The following is an 8,505-nucleotide window of genomic DNA, read 5'->3' as shown; positions in this document are numbered from 1 at the left end:
ACCCCCAGTTCCATTAATCTTCTGATATGTGGAGTAATTCCACGTTTTGCCTCTAGGGGCATAGGATACTGGCGCACTTTAACAGGGTCCACCCCTGCTTTGAGTTCAACATATACAGGAGACCTGTGTCCTGCCAGACCCATACCCCCTGTTTCTGCCCAGGCTTGGGGAAATTTTTGGAGCCAATCTGATACATCAGGGTCTGGTTGGATCGGCTCCTGATGGAGTCTATATTCTTCAGACAGGTCGTTGGTGACTAGAACCTGAACCGGTGCCCCATTGAGAAACAGGGTGGCTCCTTTAGCTGTGAAGTGGATTTGTGCCCTCATTTTTGACAATAAATCTCTGCCCAGAAGTAGGTAGGGACATTCTGGGATTACTAGAAATGAGTGAGATACCTGGCCCTTCCCTAAATCTACTGTTCTTCAGGTAGTCCATGAATAGGGCTTTGTTCCTGTTGCCCCCCGGTACCCATGTAGTTCTGGAGGACACTGGCCCTCTTGGCTCCAGTAAAACCGAATTCTGGGCTCCAGTATCCACCATAAACTCAATTGGTTTCCCCTCTATTTTCAGGGTTATCCAGGGCTCAGGGAGGCGACCTGAGCCCCGTCTCCCCTAGTCACTGTCTTCACCCCCAATTAGAGCCAGTAATACCTTAGCTGATTGCTTATTCTTCTTGGGGCAGTCCTTCACCCAGTACCCTTCCTCCTTGCAGTATGCACACTGGTTTTTCCCTACCTTATTTCATGGTTTGGATCCCGCTGATGAGCTCCCTCCATACTGGGGCTTGGTTGCCAATAATATCTCTCTGAGGTACTTCTTGTGGCAGGCCTGTTGTCTCTAAAGGACCCTGGTTAGGCTTGCTTCCTGTTTTTTCTTTTATTTCCTCTCTTTGTTCTGCTGTCTCCCTTCTATTATAAACCTTTTCTGCCACTGCTATTAAGTCCCTAAGGTTCTTTTCTCCTAGTCTATCTAAAGACTGTAACTTTCTCTTGATGTCAGGGGCTGCCTGGTTAACAAAAGCAAACATCACAGTTTGAGCTGATTCCTCTGCTTCTGGGTCATATGAAGTGAACCGCCAGAAGGCATCTTGTAACCTCTCTAAGTATGAGGCTGGGCTCTCTTTGGGCCCCTGTCTGACATCATAGACCTTAGACATATTGGTGGGTTTTCAAGCTGCCATTTTGATACCCGCTAACAGAGTCTGTCAGTAGACCAGGAGCCTCTCCTTACCTTCTGCCATGTTGCAGTCCCAGTTGGGACAGCTAGGTGAAAAGCCGGCATTAATGATGCCTGGGTCTGTGGTAGGGTCCCCAGTGGGGCCCAGAACCAATTTCCGGGCTGCCTCCAGGATCCTGTTTTGCTCCTCAGTAGTGAACAGGACACTCAGGAGCTGGTGGCAATCATCCCAGATGGGCTGGTGAGTGAAGAGAACAGTTTCCAATAAGTTAATCAAGTCCCTGGCATTTTCAGAGAAAAGCGCATTCTGTGAGCACCAATTGTAAAGATCACTGGTGGCAAAGGGCCAGTAATGAAAGGGCTGATTGCCCTCTCCGTCTGGAGGCCCCGCCAGCCAGAGGGGGAGGACAATGGTGTAGGGCTGGGAGGCCGCCCCCCTCCGGCTCTGTTTGGCCTGTGCAGGTCCCTGTGAAAGTGATGGTGGCTCCTCAGGGTTAGGAGGCGGGGCCTGCACTTGTGGCACCATTGGCTGGGTGCCCTTCTGAGAGGAGTAGGGTGGGGGAAAGATGTCGTTCTCTGTGCCTCCCTGGAGAATGGGTTTCTCTTCTGCCTTTGGTCTGAGAGGGAGGACCTGCAGAGATGGAGGGGGAGCAGTTGGATTAATCAGGGGAAGGAAGGACTTGACCCAGGCGGGGGTGTCATCAGGTCATTTGATGAGGCCTCACCAAGTCACGATGTATGGGATCTGGTCTTGGTGGCCCATCCGAGGGCGGAAGACGTGGTCCTTTACCCTGTAAATCAAGCTCAGGTTAAAAGTCCCTTCAGGGGGCCATCCAACATTGAAGGAGGGCCAATCAACAAAACATAAAGTTGTCCGTTTTTTTTTTTTACATCTACACTATTGTTATGGGCAATCGTCTTAACGACCCCCTAGTGGACTAGTGTAAGATCTAGAGGGGAAGATGGAATGTTGCCCATAGTATTTATCAGTCCCATCCATTTCGTCAACAAAGAAATTAGAACGAAGATCACAAGACACAAGAATGACACAGACAGACAGAGGGCCCAAAATAAACTACTGCAGCTTTCAGATGGTCTGGACTCTCGGCCATGTGGATTCCCTGGCTCGATTGTGCCAAAGGCCATATGGATAGGATGTGCTTGTCCCAACGGGGTCACCAGGTCATCTGAGGTTTCAGATGGACTAATGTCCTGGTGGGGTGTCCGGTGGGGAACACCCACCCCGACAAGGATGGGGACGTCTCCTGAATCCTCCAGGTCGCCTTGCTAGTGTTCCAGCTACAAAAAACTGAAATCAGATGGCCACGACCAAAGGGAAAGTATAGAAAAGACAGGCGGACAAACACAGTTTTACAAAAACTTACCCGGCCAGTTGATCACAAACATTTTGGTGTCAGTTCCTCTCGGGGGTCTCTGGGGGGATCCCGGACAAGCCCCCAAATGTTGTACCTCATCCACTGGACCCCAAAAAGACCACCGAGGACCCAACACACCAAAATGCAAAAGCAAAGGTTTATGGTTTATTCCGGCTTAAGCTTGGGCTCTCAGACCTCACCAAATCAGCGGATCTGTGCTGAGAGCCCAGAGTAAGGGAGAATGGAGCCTTTTATAGGTTTTAGACAAAAGAGGGGGGATACCGAAGATACTTTTTGGTTGGTTCAAGGAGCCCACGTGTACCAACATAATTTTAAACCGATTGGATGTATAAGATGCAGCCCTGGAAGTTTCTTATTGGTAGGTGCTATTCTCAGGGCTGTGGAATGTGCTGACTGTTACCTGTGGGGCCTGGAGTCTCCATTTTTACCTTATAGGGCAGTTTTCATGCCCGGGCTTGCTTAATCTATAGTTTCCTGGAAGGGGGGTGGGGAATAGCAGGTGGGGGTCAGGGCATGCCAGGGCATGTCTAGGCATGTCTAAAGCAGCAGCCAAGCATTTCACAGAAGCTAAAAGAGCAATTAGTGGGGGTCTGGAGGGATTGGGGGGTAGCGGGTGAATGAAGAGGGTCTCAGGGTTCTACATTCCTTCTCAAGAAGATGCTACTTTCATAATGATCATTTGTGTTTCACTCTCTCTTTAAACTCAGTAGCCCTACATATTGGCTAAGTAAAAATCATGTTTTCAATAATAGAAAGAAAGATCAACTATAAAGTGCTAGGACAACACACTCACATGTGCGTGCACACACACACACACACACACACACACACGAGTGAATATTCAGCTTACACAAAACCTTGGCAAGAGAAGAAAGGTTTATGTATATAAATTTGTAGCATGAAGACTAAGCTCCTCATGGCTTACATTTTACATAGTAGATTTTACAGTCAGTTTCTCTGAATGAGATGGTTCAGTGGGTAACACATTTATTGTGCAAACTTGAAGGCCTGTGTTTGAATCACCAGAACCCACATAAAGCAAGAGGCAGAAACACACTTCTGTCACCAAAGCAAGATGGGACACAGACAAGAGAATCCTGTGGTTAGCCTGGATGTAGGCAATGGCAGTCAAGAGGCCCTAAAACAAGGTGCGAAGTGAGGACAGACACTCGACACTGTCCTTTGGCTTTCGCACTCTTACACATACACAAAAGGGGGAGGGGCTGAGCCTGGAAAACCACCTCAGGCATTATCTTTTTCATTAAGGTCATCTCTGTCACTTACCACATAATAATAATTCCCCATTCTTTTCCTCTTATGTTTACAACATTGGAACTATTTGGTGGTTCTAATGTATAAAGTGTCATGTCTTCTCATTTATTTTCAGGTAGGTAAATTACTTAATATAGGAAGCTGTATTATGTTGATATAATTTTCAGTGGTTCTTGGCCCAAAAAAGACACTTAAAAACCTTCACTGCATGAATGGTAGATACCTTTAGAATGTTAGAATGTAAGATACTTTTTGTGCTTTGCTAACAATAAGAAAACATGTTATATTAAACTGTACAATATGAAGATAAAACTGGAAAGAATCATTTAAAAAACAAAACCACTTTAACTTCAGTAAGATGAAGCAATCTTTATCAAAACTTTTCTTCTAGATGTCGGTTGTTGTCCAGCACTCTTTTAGATTAGTATTCACAAAGGGACTTGTTTTTAAGTCAGACCACTTAAGTTCTCTCAAAACTATTTTTATAAGAAGCTATAAGTGTATTGAAACCCTAAGTCTACTGATGAGGTCATAGAGCTGAATCTATGTGATGTTATTTTAACTATTTTGGTGAACTTCATTCACCATACCTCAAAACTCTCATGATGCTTTTGACAGTGTGCCTGACTCACTCCAAGTCTAGGTCTTTAGATATTTCTAGTTCGCTGTGTCTGCATACCCAGAGCTTTGCAAATCACAAAACAACCTTGACTATACATACTGATGAAGGGATAGTGATGACAGTCAGAATAGCTGGTGGTAATACACATAAACAAGCTGTCGCGCTCTTGCTATTTATGTGAATTTGATATAAAGAGGGTTACAAATGTAATCTTCCTACTTTGATGTTTGGGGTTGCTCACTACCACCAAGTTATTAGTTCCTGTTAAACATATATTTCAAATTGCCATGAGGGAGATAAGCTTTATGAAACAACTTATAACGACTTCTCAGAAAATTACACATTTGAAGATCCAATTTTGTTCTTTCACACTACCCCTGAAACAGTCTCCTTTCTGATCACCAGGCAATCTCCCAGCCTCTTTGAGATTCCTGTTCCTAAACAATTTTTTTCCCAGAGATGTTTTTGGCAATAATTTAACACTTCAGTCTGCCCTGGTGAGTTGAGTGAAGGAGAAAAATCTGAAAATAGAGTTCAATGAAAATGAGGCAGGAACTAAACTGTTACCTGATCACCAATGTTTCCCTGGTGAGAGTTTTGCTCTGTCACATTCAAAGATAAACTCAGTGTGAGACACATTGCTTTTAATATTTTCTATGCTCAACATTAATCATTCTTCTACTAAGAGCATACAAATAAATGAATTGCAATGCCTCACCCAAATGATTCTAATTATTTTCAAAAGGAAGTATTTTTTTTAACTAGGATGAGTTGTAATATTATTGTTGAATGTGCTCATGTGATTGAAATATATTGCTATGAACACACCTTTTAGAATGCAGCAATGTGGTTCTGACTTTGCATTTATTAGCCATGTGATTGGCCTCTCCTTGTTTGACTTCTTATCAATAAATTAGTCATATTAGCAATCACCTGTAGTAGGCTTTGCATGTAGATGAATGGGTCCATATGTATAAAATTTTTAGAACTGTGTCCAGTAGGCTTAAATAATAATTCCCTAAAGGAGAGTTTATGGAATGTACATGTTTCTTATAGTTTCTGGAATAATATCCTTACAGTCAAATCACATTAGAAAAATGAGTATTTTGCACTTCAAAAGTTAAAACTTTAAAGGCCTTTAAAAGATACACTTTTATTTGGCAATTTCTCCCAATTTGATGACCCCCTTTCCTTATCACTAAAAATGTATGCCCTTGTTCTTTCTTCCCCAATGATGGGCAAATATATAAGTTACAATTTGTCCTGGAATACTGTTAACAAAATTTCATTTCGAAGTATTATGTCCCAGGCCCTGTGGTAAGCACTTGATATGCAGCAGTTTATTTGACCCTCACTGATATCAAGAGAGTTTAGATCTTCCTGACATCTCAGTCTACACATGAGACAACTTTGGTTCTGAGATTAACAGCCAGAACAGGAAGTGAAGAGCTCCATGTGTGACTGAGATTCAGAGACTGAGCTCTTGACCACTCTAACATGGATGGGACTTCAGAAAAAAATCAGTTTAATATCCTCGTTTCCCAGATGAAGTGCCCCAGACCCAGAGCAAAGCAGAGACAGTTGAGTGGTTCTCTGTCACACCCCGTGCATATTTCCTTTCCCTCTAGCTTAATCCTGCATTTCTATTTTCCTCCTTTCTTCAATTTTGTGTACAAAAGCAGAAAAACATAAGAAGTTTTCCCTGAATATATTCCTCCCTACACATCCATTTCTTTCTCGTTTGATGTGGCAACAGCAGCTGCCAGCACAGCATCCCCTGGGCGTAGAGAGTATCAGTCAGCTTCACAGAAGAATGCAAAGATGAGAAGACTGAAATTCCTCTAAAGAAGCTTGCTGGTGCTTTCCAATAAAAATTCATTCTTTTACTACCGAGCACTTTTCAGACAACACGGAAGCCTCGAGGGAGGAAGAGCAAAGCCTGGCTTTCCAGGAACAAAGCTTGGCCTCTGACAGATTGCCAACACCCTAAGTGAATTAAGCATTTACCTCTCTATCTTCTCCAATTCATTATTTTAATTAGTAGATTTTGTCTTTTAAAAATATTTTATCATAGTTAAATTATATGATATGATATTTTGATAAACAAGTAAATGAGTAGATGGTAAAGTGATATTTTAAAAAATAATTCACCCTTGGAGGCTTGAGAGATGGCTCAGCAGTTAAGAACACTGGTTGTTCTTGCAGAAGACCCAGGTTTGAATCCCAGTACCCACATGGCAGCTAGCAACTGTCCATAACTCCAGTCCAAGGGGATCCGACAGCCTCTTCTGACCTCCAAGGGCATTGCATGACACAGGTACACTTACCTACATGCAGGCAATATACACATACACATAAAATAAAAATAATAAATAAAAATTTAAAAAATAAAAATAATTCACCCTTTCGTGGCCTATGGTCGCTTCCTTCTTCACTATGGTAGTAGAGAAAACTTGATTAGCCAAATGAAAAATGAGAGAAAATTTCTTTCATATTTATGGCTCTGGTAACCTTGAGATTTATCAAAAAAAGACAGAACAAGAGATGGGGCCAGTCTTTCTTAGCACAGCACATAATTGCTTTCATTCAAAATCTAAAATTGGAAGAAGAAAAACCACTTGCAACTCTCAGCATAGTTATATACATATCAGAGCTTTATCTACTACCTATATACATATCCATCATGCATGCACAAAGATCACACAAAAATGCAATACATGAATACGTTCTATTGGTTTCGTTTTGCAGGAATAGGCCCTCATGTCAATTAGCTCCAAAAGCAGTCTCCTTTTAAAACTTTTCATTTATTTGAATATCTAATAATTATGTATTCAGAATTCACAATGTATCTGTCACAGTCTTAGGCTTTGAGAATTTCCCAGGGATTGAAACAAATGACATGACATAACATGACTATGCTCAATAAGCTTGATTTCTAGTGCATAAAGCAGACAATAAACAAGAATAAATACATGGCATGCTAACTAGCCCCAAGAAGAAAAGTGAAACAGCAGAAGTCTGTCTGAAGCAGGCAGCTGGAGAAAGATGGCCTGGCCATAAAGACCTAAGCACAAGTTGATCTTTGAATGGAAACAGAAATCAAGTGAGAAAATTAGAGTGAGACTGGAATTCCAACAGAGAGAGGGCATGAGGTGGGAGACGGCCTTATATCTTGAAGGACCAGCCAGGGAATAAGCAAGAGGAAGGAGTGTAGGAAGTGAAATGTAAACGAAGAGAGGTAAGAGATGATTTGATACATAACTTTACAGTTCATGGGGCTGGAGCGATGGCTCAGAGGTTGAGAACACTGGCTGCTGTTGCAGAAGACCCGGGTTCGAATCCCAGCACCAAGCAACTAACAACCATCAATAACCAGTTCCTACCCTCCTTGTCCATGGACACTGCACTTACACACATGCAGGCATATCACTCATACACATAAAATAAAAATAAATAAATCAAAAAAATTTTTTTTAATCTTTACAGTTCATGTCGTTTGCCATGAGTAAACTTGGAAGAACTAACTGAATTTAAAGCAGAGTAATACTTATAATCTGACTTCCATTTTGACAGGATCATTTTAATTAGGAAGCTACAAATGGACTGAGTGGTTTCAGGTCAAGGTGGTTCTTGTGAAAATCTGAGAGATCATGATGATTTGAATGAGAACGGTGACAGAGAAGGTATATAAATGTTTTAATTCTAGGTTTGTTTGAAAAGTAGATTGCTGATGGAACTGATAAGAAATATAAGGAGGAAATGGCTACAGTAGAAAACAGAATAAATTCATTTATTTATTCTTTGACAAGTTCATACATGTGTCTAAAACATTCACCACACTCATCCTCCTACCCTCTTTTACCACCATCCCACCAACAACATCCCACCAACATAATCCCACACGCACCTGCCCTCTCCCTATTCAGTCTTCATCCCATTTACATGAGCTTTTGCTTTTGTTTCTGCTTCGTGACCCATTGGGTTTAAAGAGGGCCACCTGTGTGGGCATGAGTGGGGAACCCTCCACTGACTGGA

The 8,505-nt window shown here is 42.2% G+C and overlaps 1 protein-coding gene across 1 annotated transcript in view; it reads left to right on the top strand.

The window, feature by feature from the left end:
- Nucleotides 1–8,505, top strand: part of Olfm3 (olfactomedin 3) — a 229,097-nt gene that overhangs the window by 164,311 nt on the left and 56,281 nt on the right. The gene's annotated exons all lie outside the window — the stretch shown is intronic.

Source organism: Nannospalax galili, unplaced genomic scaffold (genome assembly GCF_000622305.1).
Source record: "Nannospalax galili isolate Female #2095 unplaced genomic scaffold, S.galili_v1.0 scaffold767, whole genome shotgun sequence".
In the NCBI taxonomy this organism is placed as follows: domain Eukaryota; kingdom Metazoa; phylum Chordata; class Mammalia; order Rodentia; family Spalacidae; genus Nannospalax; species Nannospalax galili.
Note: the sequence above shows the minus strand (reverse complement) of the source record. Positions and strands in the feature narration are given on the sequence as shown.